The following is a 26,055-nucleotide window of genomic DNA, read 5'->3' as shown; positions in this document are numbered from 1 at the left end:
TTATTTTTGGCCGTGTTGGGTCCTCGTTGCTGCCTGTGAGCTTTCTCTAGTTGCGGAGAGTGGGGCCTACTCTTCGTTGTGGTGTGCGGGCTTCTCATTGCGGTGGCTTCTCTTGTTGTGGAGCATGGGCTGTAGGCGCGCAGGCTCAGTAGTTGTGGCTCGCAGGCTCTACCGCGCAGGCTCAGTAGTTGTGGCGCATGAGCTTAGTTGCTCCGCGGCATGTGGGATCTTCCCGGACCAGGGCTCGAACCCGTGACCCCTGCATTGGCAGGCGGATTCTTAACCACTGCACCACCAGGGAAGCCCCAAGAAGTAGGTATCCTTGATCAAAGAATTTTACTCCTCTAACTCAGAAGTTAAAACTTCTTGGCACAGCATTGCTTTGGTCAGGGAAGAAGAAAATTCTTACCTAGCAATGGAATGAAACATGATTCCAGTGATAATTGGAGAGATTATTATCTGCTTTCTTCTTTGTTTTTGGAGGGAAATATCTATCTTCAACTCTGTGAATTCCAATTTTGTGATTCTCTTTTTTTATATAGAACTCCAACATTTTAATATGTTTGGGATATCCCTGGATGAATAAATGGACCTAAGAAAATTTTTTACCAGCACAGACTCAATGGATTTATTTATATCGTTTTTATAAATGAGCTTTAGTATCAATAGTATACTGATGCAGAACTAGAGTTTGACTTTCGCTCTTTTAAAAATGGCAAAATGTCCTTGGATTATTTGTCTACTCTTTTTTTTTTTTTTTTTTTAAATCCTTTTTTTTTTTAATAGCTACTTTATTTATTTATTTATTTATTTTATTTTTGGCTGTGTTGGGTCTTCGGTTCGCGCGAGGGCCTTCTCTAGTTGCGGCAAGCGGGGGCCACTCTTCATCGCGGTGCGCGGGCCTTTCACTATCGCGGCCCCTCCCGTTGCGGGGCACAGGCTCCAGACGCGCAGGCTCAGCAGTTGTGGCTCACGGGCCCAGTTGCTCCGTGGCATGTGGGATCCTCCCAGACCAGGGCTCGAACCCGTGTCCCCTGCATTAGCAGGCAGATTCTCAACCACTGCGCCACCAGGGAAGCCCTATTTGTCTACTCTTAATAAGAGGTTGTAAAAGATTTTTCTTTACCTTTTGAGTAATCCACTTACAAGGCACAACGGAATATGTGTCTTAGAATTATGTTCCCTGTGGGGCTTCCCTGGTGGCACAGTGGTTAAAAATCCACCTGCCAATGCAGGGGACATGGGTTCGATCCCTGTCCGGGAAGATCCCACATCCCACATACCACAGAGCAACTAATCCCGTGCATCACAACTACTGAGCCTGCGCTCTAGAGCCTGCGCGCCACAACTACTGAAGCCCATGCGCCTAGAGCCCATGCTCCACAACAAGAGAAGCCACCACAATGAGAAGCCCATGCACTGCAACGAGCCGCAACTAGAGAAAGCACGCAGCAACAAAGACCCAAAGCGGCCAAAAATAAAATTAAATCTTTTAAAAAAAATAGAATTATGTTTCTTGTGCACTATGTTGACATTATCATATCATTGATTATGTAAGAGAACCAAGTCTTGTCATTTTTGAAAGAGTTAAAGTTTTTTTTATAATCATGTTACCTCTTATATTTACTTTTTAAATATTTTATTGTCACCTGGATTAAATAAGTAGCTAAATATTTTTCTCAGTGACTCATGATCCTATTTAACCAGGTGTTCAAACTTGACTTCTGATATTTTTTTTTCACAAAATAAAATACTAAAGAAACTTTTCTTTCTTTCTTTTTTTAAACCCATTTTATTGAGGTACGATTGACATACAAAAAAGCTGTACATATTTAATATATACAACTTGATGAGTTTGGAGATAAGTATGCATCTGTGAAATCGTCACCACAATCTATGCCATAAACATATCCATCACCCCCAAAAGTTTCCCCCCATTCTCTTTATTTATTTTTCTTGTTATTATTATCACTATTATGATGATGATTATTAGAACACAACTTAAATCTACCCTCTTAGCAAATTGTTTTTAATAAATTTATTTATCTGCTTATTTTTGGCAGTGTTGGGTCTTTGTTGCTGTGTGTGGGCTTTCTCTAGTTGCGGCGAGCAGGGGCTACTCTCTCTTGCAGTACATGGGCTGCTCATTGCAGTAGCTTCTCTTGTTGCGGAGCACGGGCTCTAGGCACACAGGCTTCAATAGTTGTGGCACGCGGGCTCAGTAGTTGTGGCTCGTGGGCTCTAGAGCTCAGGTTCAGTAGTTGTGGTGCACAGGCTTAGTTGCTCCACAGCATGTGGGATCTTCCCTGACCAGGGATGGAACCCGTGTCCCCTGCATTGGCAGGCAGATTCTTAACGACTGCGCCACCAAGGAAGTCCCAGACTTATTTTGTGATTGAGGATAATCTTACTTTGCTTATCTTTGAGTGAAAGAGCCTAGACTGTAGAGAGAAATTTTATGTTTCAGTAGAAAACTGTAGCTCGCCCTTGTGAGTTATTAGATTCTAGTCCTGTTCATTGTCTTCCATCTATTATTCACCTCTCTGTAGGTAAAATAGTTTTGTTACCTACCTGTACATTACACTCAATTCTGTCATTTTGCACAAATTGTCAGTTCTTATCAAATTAAAAATTTTTGCAGTTTCCTTCAATATCAGACTCCAGGTCTACAAACTAATGTTTCCAGTTTTTCTCCCACTCTCCTGACTTGGCATCACTGAGAACTAAAATCTGCCCAGATCTTTATTAGGATTCTGTATTGCTTCATAGCTGGCCTGTCCCCCCCCAGGATTAGAAGTAGTCCTGTGAACTAAAGCTGGATGACTTGAGGTTTATACCAGAGCAGATCATGTATGGGCAGACTTTGTGCCTGAAGCTGCTGCTGTGTGGGCCACTCAAGAAGTTCATAGGAACTATCGCATCTTCCATTCTCTGCTGCAGATAATAACCACAGTCGTGGATGATCCTACCAAAACCTCTCTGATGTCTATGTCATCACCAAAAACATTCAGAGTGCAAATCAGGAAATGCATTGAATTATCACTGCTGTCCTCACTCTGTAATCTAAATATGCTTCAAGCCCAGTGTCTTGGGGTCTTTTGAACTACATGAGCTCTGGTCTCCAAAACTGGGTTTAAAGTCTGCTCCAACTACTATTCTGTGTCTTTCTTTGCATTTCTATAGGAATCCCCCTCCCCCCGTTAGATGCCTCATTGCTGGTACCATCCAGCAAATATTCTCTACTGCCAAGGCTCAGCAGATGGTTCCACTAGGCCTTCAACAGCAAAAATGTGGTGAAATGAACTCCATGGACTAGCTTTCCTCAGTTGTTCAGTGGGAAACTTGGATTCCCTTGAGCAAAAGAGGGCACTGCCCAAATGATCTTAACCTTCCCCTCAGCTTGGCCAGTCTTTAGAAAGGGTTCTTTCTGTCTCCAGGTCTCTGACCTCTCTTTCCTTAGAGCATTCACTTCAGAAAACTTTAAATATATTTAAAGTTATAAAATATAATTATATTTAAATAATTTTAAAGTATTTTCTGTTTCTTTAAGTTGTAAATAGTTTTTAAAAGCCTCCTGTCAGTTTTACAATCCAGAACTGTCTTTCTCAAGGACCTGGGAGCCATCCCTTTGAAATGTAATTGTCAATGAAGATAGTGACCCTATCTTCCAGTTTCTTTGGGAGGGTAGGAGCCTAACTTTGGTGATGGCTTTGATACAAGTTATAAAACTACTTTCTCTCATAAAGATGTGAGAAAGTTTATTTTTCCTTTGAGTAAAGTCAATTAGCAAACACAGCTGGCCTGTGTTCTTCTGCTCATCCCAGCATTTAAAAACCCTCCTGCCCTTGATTTCGGTAGAGTTGAGTTCAGACAGCTTTTGGTCTCCTTTCCATATTGGTAATAACTTCTTAAATTTTCCTTTGCCTGCTTAACTTTGTCAACTTTTGCTTTGACAATATGAAACCCACAAGACCTTTTGGTTGTTCTCAGATGTCCTTAGATGTTATATCAAACATAAAAATTATTTTGGGACTTCCCTGGTGGCACAGTGGTTAAGAATCCACCTGCCAATGCAGGGGACATGGGTTCGAGCCCCGGTCCGAGAAGATCCCACATGCCACGGAGCAGCTAAGCCCGTGCGCCACAACCACTGAGCCTGCGCGCCTAGAGCCCGTGCTCCGCAACAAGAGAAGCCACCTCAGTGAGAAGCCCGCACACCGCAACGAAGAGTAACCCCCACTCACCGCAACTAGAGAAAGCCCGTGCGCAACAACGAAGACCCAACACAGCCATAAATAAATTAATTAGTTAATTAATTAATTTTTTAAAAAAGAAGTCAAGGGAGACAGGAGATAAAGGAATCCTGGCTTCCTTTTAAAAAAAAATTATATTGGACCCACAAGTCTAGAGTTTAAAATTTAGCAAACTACAGGCAATAAACGTTTTTAATTCAAATAAAGGATATGTCTCACAACGCAGGTAAAATTTTTTTCATTTACCTGTGGTTCCATATTACCAGATGGATTGCTGTTTTTCAATCCAAGCAGGATTCTTTGTGATTTGGTCAAAAATATTTGTACTTCCTTTTTTCCTGAGATGATGGAGTTGGGATTTATGACACCCTGAATGCTCCTCCCTCATAAGCATCAGCACCCACCTGGGTTCCTGAAAGTCCTATTAAAGCTAGAGATTTGATCACATACCTGGACTCCTACCTTGGCTAGTTGTAATGGCATATATATATGTATAAGCCCTGATTTTTTCCTTTTTTTTTTATTTAATTAATTTATTTATTTACTTTTGGCTGTGCTGGGTCTTCGTTTCTGTGCGAGGGCTTTCTCTAGTTGCGGCAGGTGGGGGCCACTCTTCATCGCGGTGCGCGGGCCTCTCACTATCGCGGCCTCTCTTGTTGCGGAGCACAGGCTCCAGACGCGCAGGCTCAGTAGTTGTGGCTCACGGGCCTAGTTGCTCCGCGGCATGTGGGATCTTCCCAGACCAGGGCTCGAACCCGTGTGCCCTGCATTAGCAGGCAGATTCTCAACCACTGCGCCACCAGGGAAGCCCTCCTTTCACTCTTGAGTTTAAAGCTTAACCTGGAGGCAGACTCAGGAAATCCGCTTCATGGTTTAACACCAGCAATATATAAAAGATAAGGGAGAGGGCAGGTGGAATGATGCAAGAGAGAGTAGCAGGGGAACATATACCGTACAGTGGAGTATCTTTGCTTCAGCTCAGTTCAATTTGTAATTCATTTCTACTCCCCAGTAAAAGTTGCATGCCCCCCTTCATTTGACACCCAGGCATAAATTCTTTTCCGTAGGGGTAAAGGTTTGATTGTGTAGAATGCATCATGAATAATATTTGAACAATTTTCCATGAGGAACTACTTCTAAAACTTTTGTAATAATAATATTCATTACCTGTTTTTAGTGTTTTATGTTGTTCTTTAATGCTTAATTTTCTGCCCTAGCTTATACCCTCTTAAATTTTTTACTTGCTTTACCCCATCTTCTGAATGCAAGATTTTTTTACTTTTATTTAGTTACATTAATTGAATCCTAAAATTTAAAATGCATTTTTCTTAAATGTTATCTAGTATAAATGCAAATTTAGTTTTCCCACAGGTTTTCAAATGAAAGACCACATGATCAACGCTTTATGAAAAAATTTTAGCGTAATCAGACCATAAATGCCATTCTAATAAGCAGAAAGGCAGCTGCAATGATTCATTCCCCTGCAGAATTCAGCACTTGCAGAGAGAGAATCCTGAGAAGTATGGTTTTGTTTTCCTTGTGGCTTTATTTCTTAAACTACACAAACTACTTAAGCAATTTATTCATTGCGTCTTTGCAGCCATTTCCTTCTTCATGAACGATTGACTTGTCTGATAATTTCATTAGTCAATACATTTTAATGACTTTTCATGGCTTATATACTAAAAAAGTGAAACTGCATGTTTTCTTCTTGAAATAATGGATGTGCTTTGATAAATATTTAAAGGAAAAAGCAAAACCAAATGATTTTTCATTGATTAGCACATTGCTTTTCCCTAAACTTGTTTGATCTCCATCTCTCCTTACCACCTCTCCTATTTTCTTGTAATACCTATTTATACCCTGCAGTTATAGTATTCTAAAAAACACACTTCTGGAAACACTGAATTAGATATAGTCAGTCAAAAATGGAATGACTTCAGGCACATATTTTCATTAAAATTCTTTTGTTGAAAATATACAATTTAAGTTCAAAATTATATGCCACCTGACAGCATTATAGCACAGGTAGTCAAGAGAGAGAAACACACATTGCATTTGTTCTGCAACTGTGATTGAATTTTCAGGGTGTCTGTACTTTACTGGGAAACTAAAGATTCAAAATTGGATCTTCAGCTTTGCATGTTCAGCTGTTCAGTTATATCAGTTGTATTCAGGCTCTGTGAAAATGAGTCACATGACCAAGCTCTTGAGGCCTCAATTTAGAAAATGATTTGTTAATCATAATTAATGATATATTTTTCTAAAAATGTTTTATGTAATACATATTTTTCAAAATGTTTCTTTTATCTGTAATAACAGTATTTCTTTGTCAAGTAACCTATTAGAGATTTGATTTCATTAATTGCACTGTGATTTTCCAGGAGAAAGATAAAATATGCAACTATAGGAGTTTTTGTGGGATAGACTAGAAAATGTCGCTGACAACATTTGGGATTTAAAGAAGGCACCAATGTAACAGCAGACCTTTCTTCTCATTTTTGTCAATGAAATTAAACCTGAAATCTGAGACCTAATTAGACAACAGAAATTATAATGGGAAATAGTGCTGTTACAACTGGCACGACATTTTGAAAGGCCTTGAGAATAAAACAAGACAGGCCCCAAATAAACATATGGCCTTCCAGATCAAAAAGATAGGTGACCACTTCCTAACAGACCACCTATTAACAAGGACAATTGTAGATATTGTAAATAAAAAGAACACTAGATAAAAAACATTGATCCATCTTACAAAAGAAAACTGAGACAGAAAAATCCCTCAATTAAGATCAATGAAAATGCTCTGGGAAAGGAGAAAGCTCCCAATATACTGCCTTCACCTTAAACATTTAAGGTGAATTAACTATAAATATAAATTGTCAACTACATCAGTACCTGGTAGATACCAGCACTTCTCTTTCTACATCAAATCCTGCCACATTTGCTCAATCTCTTCCTTGGAGTAAACATACCACACAGGTGGTAGATATTTTAAATAACCCACAGACCTTCCCTTTTTCTCAGTCCTTGCGCAATATCTGAAAAATATTTCTTTCTGCTTTGTGACACCAATCCTCCAATAGGGAGAGGCTTGCTTTGCAAATGGAATTGTCACATTAAATGCACACCAAAGGGACTATTTCTAGAGGCTCCAAAGGACTCTTCTATTCATAGTCAAGTGTGTCTGCTCTGGATATACCTTTGCCTTCTCAATTACATTTGACCCCTGTTGTTGTCCATCCATAATTACCCTATTTCTCTTTTCTTTCCTCTTTCTGATAACTGTTAGGTCAGAACAAACTTATTCTAATGCCATTCCTAGATTATCCCAAACAGTAGCCACTGCTTTTAATCTTACCGACTGCTGGATATGCCATCCGTCACCAGACCCCCATGATAAAAAAAAACCTCTGCACAATCCTAGTCTCATCAAATGAGAACACAGGGAATGATAGCCAGTAGCATTTCCACTTGCACCTACATAAACAAATGACCTTAAAAACCTACCTATGACTTTGATGGTTACCCCCTCTCAGAAAAAGGACAAATTATTACAACTGATCAGTTAGAGGTAATTTTAAATCTGAATTCAGCAACCTTCATTGAATGATGGGCCAAGAAATTGTCACTTAGAACAGACTAATAGAGATTCAAATATGTAACCAAGCTAAGGTAAGGCCCTAATTCTCATCTCATGTTTTGAACAACTCCTTTTTTCCTCTGCTCCTACTGGCTACTACTTCCTTGACAGCCAGAATGTCTGGTCCAGTTTGTCTCAGACTAGCACCTCATGTGTTTTAGGAATAATACTCGGAAATCTAATTCTATAAATCACCAAGGATGAAAATTCCAGCTTAGACATGAGCTACAAAATCTGGCTACCTCTGATTATTCTGGCACTCTACCTGGAAGAATTACTGACTCAGTGTTGATGCAGTCAGAGCAGTGTTCCCAGTGGTGAGCATCTTACAAATAGAAAAGACTGAAAGAAACTTGTCACTAACTCTGGCAGAAGTTATTAATGATACCGCCTCTTCTTTAGACGGACAACAAATCATTCTCAACCTATTGGCATGAGTAACTCTAGATTTCTTATTGACTAATCATGATGGCATCTGTGCCATTGCTAAAATTTCTGTGAGGGTTGGTCTGTTAGGAGCTTACTCTGACATGCCAAAGAAGACACTCCTGGAATAGATACGATATGGATTGGAGAGGCTAGGTTTATTATTTTTTCATTTGTTTGTCAATTATATATCTGAAGTTTGGGGAAAATACCATTCTTTTCTCACTGCATTGGAGTGACATGACATGTAGAATAACTCTATATGTGTTTATATCTCAGTTTTTTATTCAGCTCCTTACTCTGTTCCATTGATCTATTTATCAATCCTTATTTATTATCACACTGTCGTATTTACAGTGAATGTTAGATTCACTGTATCTTTGCAATAAGTCTTGATATCTAGAAGTATAATATCTCAAGTTTTATTCTCCTTCTTCAGGGGTATCTTTGTTATTTTTGGCCCTTTTTGTTTCCATATGCATTTTAGAATGAGCTCACTAATTTCTACCCAAAAAAGATCCTACCTGGATTTTACTGAGGTAGGTATGCTGAATCTATAGATTTTTCATTATTTCATTATTGAATCTCTCAATTCATGCACCTGGTATATTCATCTAAGTCTTTGGTAGGTTTTTTTTTTTTTTAAACTACATAGCATCTGTCTCCAACAAACTACCTTTATTTTCCTTTCTGTTGACTTACTTTTATATGTCCTTCCACTGAAAGCTTAAAAAGCTGATTGAAAGCCTGTAACAAATGAGTTAACTTGTTGAGTTTAACCTTCTTTGGTAGAGTGATCAGGTAGGTTGTTTGTTGAGAAACTCTGGTATACAGTATTTTTAGATATTTTCTCTTGGCCTAATCAGTTTTCCTAAATATAAGGCTTTTATCTTCTCTTTGGAGGGTAAAGTACTATCTATTAGAGTTCTAGGGAGTGAGGGAAATTGGGATCTCAGTAAACAATCTGCATAAGATCACTTAACCTATCTATTTTTGTTACTGCACCAATGCCCTTAACTTTGCCTTATGTTCCCTAGGCCAGATGCCCTGTGTTTACTCTCTCCAGTCCTGAATTATCATGGGTAGAGTGGAATCAGTTGCCCAGAAACATATAATGGTGAGTAGGTTCAGAAATATCTTTTTCATTCAATTTTTATTAAATCAGTATTATTTAGCATTCCCTTTGAACTCCATTTCAGAGGTATTTTGTACTGCTGGTTTCCAAGTCTTTGAATATTCTGCAGTGAAAATCAGATTGTTTCTCGGTTTTTGCTCTTATTGACTTAGTATTCAGCTCTGTACTCTGCTAAGTTGCTTACCGTGTATCTGTCTCTTTTCCAGCTTCCAAAATTTTGTGTATGTTTTCTCTTCTTTTGTTCTCACTGTTTTTCTGAGTTTATTTTTTAAATCCTTTTTTAAAATTCCTTGCAGTTTAAAAACGTAATAAAAAAAAATTTAAGCCCTGACTGTATTTTTAGTTGCATTTGAGGAATAAAATTTGATACCTTTGTTCAGTTAGCCACCTTAATTTGGAATGTGACATCTCCATTTTCAGAATATTCCTAAGATCCCTTACTGAGATGTATTTAGCACCCTAGTTATACCAGCATCGTGCTTACAAATACATGTTTAAATTAACTATGCTCTTTTAAAAGGGAGTTAAATATCATCCATATTTTAATGATCGTTATGGTATTTTAAAGGGAGAGTTTCTGACCTTTTTCTAAAATTTCAGATATATGATAAAGTTAGCTCTTATATTTCCCTCAGCACTGCCTACACACACACACACACACACACACACACACACACCACAGATTGTCATTTTTGCCTAACATTTACTTTTTACTTTTTATTTATGTTATTAACATTATTTGGGATTACATAATAAATCATTTTAGGGGTCACATAAGTTTCAGCAGTATTAAAAACAGATATTATTTTTGAAGTAAATAAGCAATTGATCAAATTCTGATTATTTATATCATTTACACTTAACAAGAGTACATTTATCATATTGAAGATATTGAGCTCTAATTGTCCATTAGTGATGTTGTCTTATTTAACAAGACAGCTATTATAGATGTCTGGATAAAAGACGATATAGGATGGATTACAAAGGTAGTTTGGACAAAGAAAGAAGTGGACAAATTCAAGAGGTATTTTGGAGGTAGACCCCAAAGGATTTGCTGATGGATGTAGAGGGTGATAAATGGAAAGGATGCAAGGATGACTCCTAGCTTTTGGTCCTTGCAATTGAGTGGGCTGTGCCACCATTTATTAGGATGGAACAGACTGTGAAAAGGTAACCTGGGAAGGGAATAACTTAACAATCTGTTGTACATATAATTACATTTAAGATGCTTTTTAGGCACTAAGCTGTATGAATAAGGATGTTAGGGGAAAGGAGCTGGAATTTAGAGAAAATCTCCCTCTCTTTCTCTTTCTCTCTCTCTCTCTCCACCTATATATATAATGTATACATATACAATATATGTAATATAATTTGCTGATTTTATAAGTATATTAACAGAAACAGATTTTTCACATCCTGGCACCCAAACTACATCTCCTACCTTCCCCTACACCAAAGAGACAGCTTCACGGGTGTGGTAAATCAGATTGAATGCTACCCGGAAGAGCAAAGTTATATGAGCACGTAAGCACAAGGAGGTTGGCAATAATATATAACAAGGCATAGTTAAAAAAAGAAAACTGGTCCAGCACACATTCACTATTTGCCTAAAACCAGTTTTCTATATCCTTTAGTACAGAATCAATACAAAGTTTATGTGAAAACTCTAGCAGCAAATATCAGGCTGAGTTTCAAGCAAATCCTGCATCATGAGATCTGGACTGATAATGTAAAACTCATTATTTTTCCGGGAGAGAAAAAATGAGAAATCCCCCAAATCTGCATCCATTAGATGAGTTTAGAATTGGTCTTTGCCTTCTCTCTTGTTCTCCCATTTATTCCTTTTAGGAATATGTGAATCATAAAATTTGTGTTAATAACTTCAAGTTGAAAGCAATTAACTTGTGATTAAGACATTACAACCGCTGGAGCTTAAAACATTAAAATAAATCCCAATCTACATGATGAAAGTGCTTTTATTCGTTCCTTTTACAGCTAAAGAATAGAAATGAGTATGATGACTCTCCCTACACTTTTAGATTTTACTGCCTAGTATTTTCCTCTCTCAGTACATACAGATTTTTATGGTCACTCACTCCAGATAATTGCATAGACTAAAAGTTCAGCACAGTTCCCTGAAAAATAGTTATAACCCAAGCCCTTCCTCCAGCCTGATTCCAACACATTAGTGGGCTAGGATACTTCTGTGGAGGATTGCTGATCTAGGTGATAGAGACAAGCATATAAATAATTCCAATGAAGTGTTAAAAGTTCAAGGGTATTGTAACCAAAATCAGTAGACTCTCTCAGCCCAGCCCACAAAGGAACTTCTGGCATGTGCCTTCCCTCCCTGCCACCCCAGCCCTGTTAGGCAGAAGCAAGTAATAAGTAAGGGCAGGGGACTAAGGAATCTGACAGGAAACTAATCCATGGAAGCATCCGTAGAGCTGTGAGGGAGATAGAGAGTGAGAAGACTGGGAAAGTGGCTAGTTTGAAAAGTAGTCCTGTGAATTATTTTTTAATAAATTTATTTATTTATGTATTTATTTGGCTGCATTTGGTATTCGTTGCTGTGCATGGGCTTTCTCTAGTTGCGGCAAGTGGGGGCTACTGTTCATTGCGGTGGGTGGGCTTCTCATGGCGGTAGCTTCTCCTGTTGCCGAGCACAGGCTCTAGGCGCGCAGGCTCAGTAGTTGTGGCGCACGGGCTTAGTTGCTCCGCGGCATGTAGGATCTTCCTGGACCAGGGCTCGAACCCATGTCCACTGCATTGGCAGGTGGATTCTTAACCACTGCGCCACCAGGGAAGTCGCAGTCCTGTGAATTTTGAATTGAGTCTCCTCTAATGTTCTTCAAGAGACATAAGTGAAGATTCAAATTAATTTTAATTACTTCTGGTTGATCAATTATTTGAATGTGACAGTGCTGAGATTGGCAACATGGAGCCTTTGGATTCACTCAGGTTACAAGGGAGGTACATATGGAAGGTCTAGAACATGATGAAGAGAAAGGGTTGAGGAGAAAGGTCAAGAGGGGCAAGTCAGGTTTGCAAGCATGAGCAGTAGCAGAGACGAAGAATGGTAAGATATGACTCAGCTTCATGGTTCATGGCTCAAGCCAGACACAGAGAAAGAGATGGGAGAGTAGCAAGTAAACAAGCCTAGCAACAGTCAGATGCTGACTGTTTTTCCCACCTTCTCTTTAGAAAACCACATATTTGAGTGTACATGTCATAGGGAAACTCTAGACTTAGCAAGAAGCTAAACCACCTAGAAGAATGGATAGAGGAGACAGCATAGGTGAGATTAACCTATGCATATTTGATTGCCCTAATGTGTCTTAACTAGAGCATTTGTAAGCCTGACAGGATAAACTCAGATTTTGCTCTTGCTTTGAAGAAGTAACTCTGTAAAATACCAAAAACTCATTAACGAATTAAGAAGCAAAATTTCTGTCTCTAAAGGAGGCTAAAACTGCTAAAATAGAATCCTGGGCATCCATCCCAGTTGCTTTTAATGGCACCAGGAAACTAAGATAATCCTCTTCCTCCTTGCTTTCGCTCATTTTACCAGCCCTGAGCCTTTCTGAAAGCCAGCCCTTTCCACTTTTGTCCAATAACATTCCTTTGTGCTCAACTGACCAGTTTAGGTTATTTTCTGCCTCTTCGGGATTTTTTTGCTCCAGGTCCCCTATAGTTTTAAAATTACATTCTTCTAACCATTATTTATTTTTCACTTTCATAAGTCAACTTTTATTCACACTTTAATCTACACCTAGTTACACAAACTAGAAATGAAAGGGTCATCCTTGCCTTGCCTCTCTCTTTTACTGGCCTTATTCAGTCATGGGAATTTAACCTCCTAAGTATCTCAGGTTTATCTGCCTGCCCCGGCTGCCTGGGTTTAGGCCGTCATCACCCCTGGTCTGAACAGCTGCTACACCATTACTGAGTGCTCCTTCCTGCAGCCGCAATCATGTCACTGCCCAGATTTAAATCCTTTAATGCCCTCCCCCACCCTACAGGGTAAAATCTCAGCTCTTAAGCATGGTGGACAAAGTCTTTTAGGCCTGGTCCCTGTTGGCTGTCCCTGTATCTTCTTCTCCCTCTCCTAGACACACTCCCTCTGTGAGTCAGTAATAACTGAGCCTCTGGAAATTCTCCAGATGCACCCAGCTCCTTCCTAAGCTCTGTGCTCTTGCACATGCTCTTCCCACGGCCTAAGATGCCCAACCTCAATTGTCTGCCTTCAAGTCACAACTTAAAACCACCCTGATTACTCAGGTGGACTTGGGAATTTCCTCCTGAATTCCTCTCACTCCTTGTCTACTCTTCTGCTACAGCACTTGTCACCCAGTATTATCATCATCTGATTGTGAACTCAAGTTCTTCTTGCGCTGTGACCTTCTTAAGGGCAGAGACGGCATGGTGCCCGGCATACTTGTAAAATGAGTAAATAAACAAAGCAGAAAAGGGATCACTTAGAACACAGAAAGGCAGTTTTGTCACGGGCCCAAAGCCTCAGTTCAGAGTCCCCAGAGATCAGTGACACATCAGAGTAATGGCTTAGGGTTGTCCTTATGTCTTTAGGGAACAAAATCTAGACAGACGGTCTCTGACATGAAGTTCTGTATGGTTCTTGTTCAAGTCTATTAGATCATTTTTATGGTCTCTTGTTCCTTGCTCATATTTTCAAGTCACCCTTTTTTTTTGAGGGAAAACTTATAATAAAAACATACCTTGTCTCTTCTACCTGCTGTAGCAATCAAACTAAAAGTTCTCAGTCACTAAGGTTGAATAGATTCCTTCAGGCTAAACCACTCCCCAGGATTCCTTCTTTCACTTTATTTTTTGGCTTCTGTAGATTCTTTCATTTCTTGCCATCTCAGCAACTCATTTAACATAGTGATTGTTATGTATTATTTAGCTTTTGCAGTTATTTCATTGGGAAAGTCCTTAGGATAGCTAATCAACAAGCTTGCCTTCCATTTGTCCATGTAAACAGACCCAGAATATCCTGATCATGGGATGGACACATAACAGAGGCTGAGACTTAGTCTCCAGTCTCTCTGGGCCCTTGATTGGTCCAGGCTGAGCATGTGCCCCAAGTGAAGACAATCAGAGAACTTCCGCAGGAGTTTTCTAATCCCAGCCAAGGGGAAAGGGATTTTTTTTTCCTCTCTTTGGTTTTGAGCTGTGAGAATGTGATACCAAGCATTTTTGATACTCATTTTTTCCCCTGCCATGAGACGAAAGCTTGTTTGCTATGGGAGTGGTTAAAGCCAAGCAAAGACCAGCAAAGATGAGAGATGAGTTGAGAAAGAGTGATAGAGGGGAAAGAAGGAGCACTTTGGAGGTATTAGGTTTTCCGTTCCAATTCCTGAGATCCTTGGAGCTTCATGAGTTCCTACAGCCCTTCCTTTGATACTGTGACAAAACCAAATATCCTTCCTATAAACTCCTTTTTTATGCTTAATTTAGTATCAGTTGGATTTCTAACACTTTTAGCCAACTCATTCTAATATAGGTCCTCCTTTTTTATTTTTGCTCTGAATATGTGATATTGCAAACACTCAAAGTTTTCACTAATACCAAGAGTCCCTGCTTTTTTTTGTTTTCTGAAGACCATTGTCTCTTTCAAATGGAGTTCTGACTGACCACACTACTGTAGCATTATGGCATGGGAATGTGACAACCTTTTGGGGTAGCAGAGCATGTGGGAATCACTGGTTTATCCTGGTCTGTACTGGCACCCTGCTTTTTGAAACTAAAATAATGGGGTGGCAGAGTTCTTATAAAACCAAATGATGATAGAATTTGTATCAGTCAGGGCCTAGTCAGTAAACAGAGTAATTTAGTAATTAGATAGGAAAAATTTAATAGGAAGAATTATCAACTTGTAACAGGAGATTGGAGTAACAGGAGATTTACCCCTTGGTAAAGAGAACTTAAAAATAAAGCAATAGCAGCTATAAGGAACAGCTACTACCCCTTGGTCTGAGGCAGAGTACCCAAGGAAGGAACACATTTGGGATATTCCGCTTCTCCCCATCTAATGCTGATATTCAGACCTCTTTGGGGAATGTGCAGCTATAACCCTCTGGATGGCAAAGGAGTTCACTGAGAAGCTGTGGGCCAAGATTGGAAAGCAGGAAATAGGCTGCTGGGATGCTGAAGAAACTCACTGGCAAGCTTCCTGTGGAGAGGGGCTGCTGTTGAATTTTCTGGGAAGTTAACTGGGTCATCAGTGGGACTCACTGGGAAGTCACTCACCCAGGCGGAACAGGGTGCTTGCTGGGAATCTGGCTGGAGTGTCTACAGAACTCATGGGAAGGCATGTGTGCAGAATACTGCTGAGCTTGCAGAGAAGTCATCTGGTGCACCCATGGAACTTGCTGGAAAGATACCTGCCTGGGTGCCCCCTGAAATCTGCTGGAGGTTAGCTCTGCTGGTTGTCCTGCATGCTAGCTGAGTCACTTCAGTACCCTCCACTGGCATAGCTTAACATCATGCCAGCTGTCAAAGGAGGAATACACGTAAGATTTGGCTCTAATATCATAAGGTTTGTACAAATTACTTTTCTGTACAGGGCAAGGAACAACTGAAATTCCACATTTCAGAGTCTACTTTTTTTTACTGACGTATAGTTGACTTACAATGTTGTGTTAGTTTCTGCTGTACAGCAAAGTTATTCAGTTATACATATGTATACATTGTTTTTTCATATTCTTTTCCATTATGGTTTGTCACAGGATACTGAATATAGTTCCCTGTGCCATACAGTAGGACTTTGTTGTTTATCCATTCTATACATAATAGTTTGCATCTGCTAATCCCAAACTCCCAATCCATCCCTCCCTACCCACCCCACCTTGTCAACCACAAGTCTATTCTGTCAGCGAGTCTGTTTCTGTTTTGTACATAGGTTCATTTGTGTCATACTTTAGATTCCACATATAAGTGACATCATATGGTTTTTGTCTTTCTCTTTCTGACTTACTTCACTTAGTATAATAATCTCTAAGTCCATCCATATTGCTGTAACAAGCATTATTTCATTCTTTTTTATGGCTGCATAGTATTCCATTGCATATATGTACCACATCTTCAAAGCCTATTTTAGAGTCTACAAGTAAAGACAGTGTGTGGTCTTGGAGCTGGGTGTAGAAGCATCTGGGAGAGCTGGGCCAGAGGTCACGGGACCAGTTCTGGGAGCTCAGACATTATCACATGAGCTATGAACACACCTTGTCCTGCCCTTCATTTGTAGATAGGTGAGACCTGGTTAAAGTGATCCTGAATGGGAACAATGAAGGTAAAATGAGGAGAAGAAAGCCCACCAAAAGGCAGTAGACAGAGTGGCATGTGTAAAAGCAGAGAGGCTTACCCTCCAGGTGCCTAGCCTTTAGGCAATGCTGGGTATACAGCATATTTCTGAGCCTCATTTCTTCTGTAGTGCCAGCTGGCTCATTTCCTGCTTCCTTTTTCTCTTCTCTGTGGTGTTTCAGCTGCTTGTCTCCATAGTCCAGTGCAATCACTGAATCCAGGTCCTTAATAATGTGCTGATTGCTACAGGTGGTTCTGACTAGATGTAATAATGCAGAATTAAATTCACCATTCTGATGAAAGAGGGAAAACAGAAATCCATTATATAGGAATTCAAATTTAGTGCTAGTATAAATTGCAAGTATTTTAAAAGAAAAAAAAGAAAGAAGACATTACAATTGATACCACAGAAATACAAAGGATCATAAGAAACTACTATGAACAATTACAGGCCAAAAAATCAGACAACCTAGAAGAAATGATAAATTTCTAGAAACATACCAAGACTGAATCATGAAGAAATAGAAAATAGAAAATTTGAATAGACCAGGTAATAGTAAAAACGAATCAGTTATCAAAACTCTCAACAAAATCCAGGACCAGATGGCTTCACTGGTGAATTCCACCAAACATTCAAAGAAGAGTTAATACCAATCCTTCTCAAACTCTTCCAAAAAATAGAAGAGGAGGGAACACTTCCAAATTCATTTATGAGGCCAGCATTACCCTGATACCAAAACCAGACAAGAACCCCAGAAGAAGAAAAAAAATTACAGGCCAATATCCCTGATGAACATAGATGCAAAAATCCTCAACAAAATGGTAGCAAACTGAATTCAACAATACATTAAAGGGATCATACACCATGATCAAGTGGGATTTATTTCAAGAATGCAAGGATGGTTCTATATCTGCAAATCAATCAATGTGATACACCACATCAATAAAATGAAGGATAAAAATCATATGATTATCTCAATAGATGCAGGAAAAGCTTTTGACAGAATTCAGCATCCACTTATGATAAAAATTCTCAACAAAGTAGGTATAGCAGGAACGTACGTCAACATAATAAAGACCATATATGACAAGCCCACAGCTAACATCATACTTAGCAGTAAAAACCTGACAGCTTTTCCTCTAAGGTCAGGAACAAGACAAGGATGTCCACTCTTGCCACTTTTTTTTTTTTTTAATTTATTTATTTATGGCTGTGTTGGGTCTTCGTTTCTGTGCGAGGGCTTTCTCTAGTTGTGGCAAGTGGGGGCCACTCTTCATCGCTGTGCGCGGGCCTCTCACTATCGCGGCCTCTCTTGTTGCGGAGCACAGGCTCCAGACGCGCAGGCTCAGTAATTATGGCTCATGGGCCCAGCTGCTCCACGGCATGTGGGATCTTCCCAGACCAGGGCTCGAACCCGTGTCCCCCGCATTGGCAGGCAGACTCTCAACCACCGCGCCACCAGGGAAGCCCTACTCTTGCCACTTTTATTCAACATAGCATTGGAAATCCTAAATCAAAATAATTAGGGAATAAAAGGAAATAAAAGACATCCAAATTGAAAAGGAAGAAGGAAAAATGTCTCTAATTGCAAATGACATGATATTATATATAGAAAACCCTAAAGACTCCACCAAAAACTGTTAGAATAAATGAATTCAGTAAAGTTGCAGAATAAAATATTAACCTACAAAAATCAGTTGTATTTCTATACACTAATAACAAACTATCAAAAAGAAAAGTTAAAGAAACAATCCTATTTAAAACTGCATCAAAAAGAATAAAATACCTATGAATAAATTTAACCAAGAAAGTGAAAGACTTTTACACTGAAAACTGTACATTGATGAAAGAAATTAAAGAAGACACAAATAAATGGAAAGATATTACATTCTCATAGATTGGAAGAATTAATATTCTTTAAATGTCCATGCTACACAAAGCAATGTACTGATTCAATGCAATTCCTATCAAAATTCAATGGCATTTGTCACAAAAATAGAACAAACAATCCTAAAATTTGTATGGAACTGCAAAAGTTCCTAAATAGCCAAAGCAACCTTGAGAAAGAAGAACAAAGCCGGAGGCATAACACTTCCTGATTTCAAACTACACTACAAAGCTATAGTAGTCAAAACAGTGTAGTATTGGCATAAAAACAAACACATAGATCAGTGGAATAGAATAGAGGGCCCAAAAACAAACCTATGCATACAAGATCAGTTAATTTGTGACAAAAGAGACAAGAATTTACAGTGGGGAAAGGTTAGTCTCCTCAATAAATGGTGCTGGGAAAATTGGACAGCCACATGTTAAAGAATGAAGCTGGACCACTTTCTTATACCATACACAAAAATCAACTCAGATTCAATTAAACACTTGAACATAAGACCTAAAACCATAAAAATGCTAAAAGAAAACAGGGAGTAAGCTCCTTGACTTTGGTCTTGGCAATGATTGTTTGGATTTGACACCAATTCTGAACAGCAGAGGAAACCATCATAAAACAAAAAGTTAACCTACGGAATGGGAGGAAATTATTTGCAAATCATATATCTGATAAGGGGCTAATATCTAAAATAAATAAAGAAGTTATACAACTCAAAGCAAAAAATAAATAATCCAATGGGCAAAATTAACAATGAACAGAGGAACTGAATAGACATTTTTACCAAGAAGATATACAAATGGCCCAAAGGTACATGAAAAGTTGCTCAACACTACTAGTCATCAAGGAGATTCAACTCAAATCCACATTAAGATATTACCTCATTCGTGTTAGAATGGCTGTCATCAACAAGACAAGAGATAACAATGTGTAAAAAAGGGAACCCTTGTGCAGTATTGGTGGGAATGTAAATTGGTACAGCCACTATGGAAAACAGTATGGAGGTTCCTCAAAAAGTTAGAAATAGAATTACCATATGATCCAGCCTTTCTACTTCTGGATATGTATACAAAGGAAATGAAATAACTATCTCAAAGAGATATCTGCACCCCTATGCTCATTGCAGCATTATTTACAATAGCCAATACATGGAAATAACCTAAGTGTCCATCAACAGATGAATGGATAAAGAAAATGTGATACACACACACACACACAAAATAATATCATTCAGCCACAAAAAAAGAAGGAAATCCTGTCATTTGCAACAACGTGGATGGACCTTGAGGGCATTGTGCTAAGTGAAATAAGTCAGAGAAAGACAAATACCATATGGTCTCACATATATGTGGAATTTTTTTTAAAAACACCAAACTCATAGAAAAAAACAATCAGATTTGTGGTTACCAGAAGCAGGGAGGTGGGGGAGAGAAGGAATTAGATGAAGGTGGTGAAAAGGTACAAACTTCCAGTTACAACATAAATAAGTACTAGGGATATAATGTACAACATGATAACTATAGTTAACACTGCTCTATGGTATACATGAAAGTTGTTGAGAGATCCTAGGAGATCTCATCATAAGGAAAAATTTTTTTTCTTTCTTTTCCTTCCCTTTATATGTATAGGAGATAATGGATGTCAACTAAACTTGTTGTGATAATCTTTTTTTTTTTTAAGTTGCTAAGAGAGTAGATCTTAAAAGTTCTCATCACAAGAAAAAAAATTTATATGAGGTGATTGATGTTAACTAAACCTATTGTGGTAATCATTTAGCAATAAATACATGTATCAAATCCTTAGGTTGTATATACCTTAAATGAATACAGTGTTATATATTAATTATGTCTCAATAAAACTGGGGGGAGGTGGGACTTCCCTGGTGGTGCAGTGGTTAAGAATCCACCTGCCAATGCAGGAGACAGGGTTCAAGCCCTGGCCCAGGAAGATCCCACATGCCGTGGAGCAACTAAGCCCGTGAGCCACAGCTACTGAGCCTGCGCTCTAGAGCCCGTGAGCCACAACTACTGAGCCCGCATGCCACAACAACTGAGCCCACGTGCCACAACTATTGAAACCCACGCACCTAGAGCCTGTGCTCCGCAACAAGACAAGCCACTGCAATGAGAAGCCCACGCACTGCAACAAAGAGTAGCCCCTGCTCGCTGCAACTAGAGAAAGCCCGCGCAGCAACAAAGACACAATGCAGCCAAAAATAAATAAATTAAAAAAAGAAAACTTGGGGGTGTGATGAAGAAAAGGATAATTTAAAAGTTTTTTTAGGAGACTAGTTCAAGATGGTAGAGTAGAAGGACATGCTCTCACTCCCTCTTGTGAGAACACTGGAATCACAACAAACTGCTGAACAATCATCGACAGGAAGACACTGGAACTCACCAAAAAAGATACCCCACATCCAAAGGCAAAGGAGAAGCCACAATGAGACGGTAGGAGGGGTGCAATCACAATAAAATCAAATCCCATAACTGCTGGGTGGGTGACCCACAAAATGGACAACACTTATACCACAGAAGTCCACCCACTGGAGTGAAGGTTCTGAGCCCCACGTCAGGCTTCCCTACATGGGGGTCCGGCAATGGGAGGAGGAATTCCTAGAGAATCAGCCTTTGAAGGCTAGCGAGATTTGATTGCAGGACTTCGACAGGACTGGGGTAAACAGGGACTCCACTCTTGGAGGGCACAGACAAAGTAATGTGTGCATGGGGACCCAGGGGAAGGAGTAGTGACCCCATAGAGACTGAACCAGACCTACCTGATAGTGTTGGGGGGTCTCCGGCAGAGGCAGGGGGTGGCTGTGTCTCACTGTGAGGACAAGGACACTGGCAGCAGAAGTTCTGGGAAGTACTCCTTGGCATGAGCCTTCCCAGAGTCTGCCATTAGCCCCACCAAAGAGCCCGGGTAGGCTCCAGTGTTGGGTCACTCAGGCCAAACAACCAACAGGGAGGGGACCCAGCCCCACCCATCAACAGACAAGCAGATTACAGTTTTACTGAGTGCTGCCCACCAGAGCAACAGCCAGCTCTACCCACCACCAGTCCCCCCCCATCAGGAAACTTGGACAAGCCTTTTAGATAGCCTCATCCACCAGAGGGAAGACAGCAGAAGCAAGAGGAACTACAGTCCTGCAGCCTGTGGAACAAAAACCACATTCATAGAAAGATAAACAAGATGAAAAGGCCGAGGGTTATGTACCAGATGAAGGAACAAGATAAAACCCCAGAAAAACAACTAAATGAAGTGGAGATAGGCAACCTTCCAGAAAAAGAATTCAGAATAATGATAGTGAAGATGATCCAGGACCTCGGGAAAAAAATGGAGGCAAAGATTGAGAAGATGCAAGAAATGTTTAACAAAGACCTAGAAGAATTAAAGAACAAACAAACAGAGATGAACAATACAATAATTGAAATGAAAAATACGCTACAAGGAATCAATAGCAGAATAACTGAGGCAGAAGAACAGATAAGTGACCTGGAAGACAGAATGGTGGAATTCACTGCTGCAGAACAGAATAAAGAAAAAAGAATGAAAAGAAATGAAGACAGCCTAAGAGACCTCGGGGACAACATTAAACACAACAACATTCCCATTATAGGGGTCCCAGAAGGAGAAGAGAGAGAGAAAGGACCTGAGAAAATATTTGAAGAGATTATAGTCGAAAATATCCCTAACATGGGAAAGGAAATAGCCACCCAAGTCCAGGAAGCGCAGCGAGTCCCATACAGGATAAACCCAAGGAGAAACATGCCAAGACACATAGTAATCAAATTGGCAAAAATTAAAGACAAAGAAAAATTATTGAAAGCAGCTAGGGAAAAATGACAAATAATATACAAGGGAACTCCCATAAGGTTAACAGCTGATTTCTCAGCAGAAACTCTACAAGCCAGAAGGGAGTGGCATGATATACTTAAAGTAATGAAAGGGAAAAACCTACAAAAAAGATTACTCAACCCAGCAAGGATCTCATTCAGATTCGATGGAGGAATCAAAAGCTTTACAGACAAGCAAAAGCTAAGAGGATTCAGCACCACCAAACCATCTATACAACAAATGCTAAAGGAACTTCTCTAAGTGGGAAACACAAGAGAAGAAAAAGACCTACAAAAACAAACCAAGAACAATTAAGAAAATGGTAATAGGAACATACATATCGATAATTACCTTAAACATGAATGGATGAAATACTCCAACCAAAAGACATAGACTGGCTGAATGGATACAAAAACAAGACCCATCTATATGCTGTCTACAAGAGACCCACTTCAGACCTAGGGACACATACAGACTGAAAGTGAGGGGATGGAAAAAGATATTCCATGTAAATGGAGATCAAAAGAAAGCTGGAGTAGCAATACTCATATCAGATAAAAGAGACTTTCAAATAAAGAATGTTACAAGAGACAAGGAAGGACACTACATAATGATCAAAGGATCAATCCAAGAAGAAGATATAACAATTATAAATATGTATGCACCCAACATAGGAGCACCTCAATACATAAGGCAACTGCTAACAGCTATAAAAGAGGAAATCAACAGTGACACAATAATAGTGGGGGACTTTAACAGCTCACTTACACCGATGGACAGATCATCCAAAATGAAAATAAATAAGGAAACAGAAGCTTTAAATGACACAATAGACCAGATAGATTTAATTGATATTTATAGGACCTTCCATCCAAAAACATCAGATTACACTTTCTTCTCAAGTGTGCACAGAACATTCTCCAGGATAGATTATATCGTGGGTCACAAATCAAGCCTCAGTAAATTTAAGAAAATTGAAATCATATCAAGCATCTTTTCTGACCACAATCATCACTATGAGATTAGAAATGAATTACAGGGAAAAAAACGTAAAAAACACAAACACATGGAGGCTAAACAATACATTACTAAATAACCAAGTGTCACTGAAGAAATCAAAGAGGAAATCAAAAAATACCTAGAGACAAATGACAATGAAAACACGACGATCCAAAACCTATGGGATGCAGCAAAAGCAGTTCTAAGAGGGAAGTTTATAGCTATGCAAGCCTACCTCAAGAAACAAGAAAAATCTCAAACAATCTAATGTTACACCTAAAGGAACTAGAGAAAGAAGAACAAGCAAAACCCAAAGTTAACAGAAGGAAGGAAATAATAAAGATCAGATCAGAAATAAATGAAACAGAAACAAAGAAAACAATAGCAGAGATCAATAAAACTAAAAGCTGGTTCTTTGAGAAGGTAAACAAAATTGATAAACCATTAGCCAGACTCATCAAGAAAAAGAGGGAGAGGACTCAAATCAATAAAACTAGAAATGAAAAAGGAGAAGTTACAACAGACACCACAGAAATACAAAGCATCCTAAGAGACTACTACAAGCAACTCTATGCCAATAAAATGGACAACCTGGAAGAAATGGACAAATTCTTAGAAAGGTATAACCTCCCAAGACTGAACCAGGAAGAAATAGAAAATATGGACAGACCAATCACAAGTAATGAAATTGAAACTGTGATTAAAAATCTTCCAACAAACAAAAGTCCAGGACCAGATGGCTTCACAGGTGAATTCTATCAAACATTTAGAGAAGAGCTAACACCCATCCTTCTTAAACTCTTCCCAAAAATTGCAGAGGAAGGAACACTCCCAAACTCATTCTACGAGGCCACCAGCACCCTGATACCAAAACCAGACAAAGATGCTACAAAAAAATAATATTACAGACCAACATCACTGATGAATATAGATGCAAAAATCCTCAACAAAATACTAGCAAACAGAATCCAACAACACATTAAAAGGATCATACACCATGATCAAGTGGGATTTATCCCAGGGATGCAAGGATTCTTCAGTATATGCAAATCAATCAATGTGATACACCATATTAACAAACTAAAGAATAAAAACCATATGATCATCTCAAGAGATGCAGAAAAAGCTTTTGACAAAATTCAACACCCATTTATGATAAAAACTCTCCAGAAAGTGGGCACAGAGGGAACCTACCTCAACATAATAAAGGCCATATATGATAAACCCACAGCAAACATCATTCTCAATGGTGAAAAACTGAAATCTTTCCTCTAAGATCAGGAACAAGACAAGGATGTCCACTCTCACCACTATTATTCAACATAGTTTTGGAAGTCCTAGCCACAGCAGTCAGAGAAGAAAAAGAAATAAAAGGAATACAAATTGGAAAAGAAGAAGTAAAACTGTCACTCTTTGCAGATGACATGATACTATACATAGAGAATCCTAAAGATGCCACCAGAAAACTACTAGAGCTAATCAATGAATGTGATAAGGTTGCAGGATACAAAATTAATGCACAGAAACTTCTGCCATTCCTATACACCAGCAACGAAAAATCAGAAAGAGAAATTAAAGAAACACTTCCATTTACCACTGTAACAAAAAGAATAAAATACCTAGGAAAAAACCTGCCTAAGGAGATGAAAGAGTTGTACTCAGAAAACTATAAAACACTGATGAAAGAAATCAAAGTTGACCTAAACAGATGGAGAAATATACCATGTTCTTGGATTGGAAGAATCAATATTGTGAAAATGACTATACTACCCAAAGCAATCTACAGATTCAATGCAATCCCTATCAAATTACCAATGGCATTTTTTACAGAACTAGAACAAAAAAGTTTTAAATTTGTATGGAAACACAAAAGACCCTGAATAGCCAAAGCAGTCTTGAGGGAAAAAAACGGAGCTGGAGGAATCAGACTCCCTGACTTCAGACTCTACTACAAAGCTACAGTAATCAAGACAATATGGTACTGGCACAAAAACAGAAACATAGATCAATGGAACAAGATAGAAAGCCCAGAGATAAACCCACACACATATGGTCAACTAATCTATGACAAAGGAGGCAAAGATATACAATGGAGAAAACACAGTCTCTTCAATAAGTGGTGCTGGGAAAACTGGACAGCTACATGTAAAAGAATGAAATTAGAACACTCCCTAACACCATACACAAAAATAAACTCAAAATGGATTACAGACCTAAATGTAAGACCAGACACTGTAAAACTTAGAGGAAAACATAGGAAGAACACTCTTTGACATAAATTACAGCAAGATCTTTTTTGATCCACCTCCTAGAGTAATGGAAATAAAAACAAAAATAAACAAATGGGACCTAATGGAACTTCAAAGCTTTTGCACAGCAAAGGAAACCCTAAACAAGACAAAAAGACAACCCTCAGAATGGGAGAAAATATTTGCAAACGAATCAACAGACAAAGGATTAATCTCCAAAATATATAAACAGCTCATGCAGCTCAATATTAAAGACACAAACAACCCAATCCAAAAATGGGCAGAAGACATAAATAGACATTTCTCC

The 26,055-nt window shown here is 39.0% G+C and overlaps 1 long non-coding RNA gene across 1 annotated transcript; it reads left to right on the top strand.

Annotated features, from left to right (window-relative positions):
- Nucleotides 1-5,741: 5,741 nt before the first annotated feature.
- Nucleotides 5,742-18,418, top strand: LOC309658380. The gene is made up of 2 exons (XR_014262215.1): nucleotides 5,742-17,945; nucleotides 18,249-18,418. It is a non-coding gene; the product is annotated as an uncharacterized lncRNA (long non-coding RNA).
- The last annotated feature ends 7,637 nt before the right edge of the window (nucleotides 18,419-26,055 follow it).

This window comes from Balaenoptera physalus, assembly GCF_965194825.1.
Source record: "Balaenoptera physalus genome assembly, chromosome: 3".
Taxonomy (NCBI): domain Eukaryota; kingdom Metazoa; phylum Chordata; class Mammalia; order Artiodactyla; family Balaenopteridae; genus Balaenoptera; species Balaenoptera physalus.
This window is presented reverse-complemented; position numbering and strand designations above follow the sequence as displayed.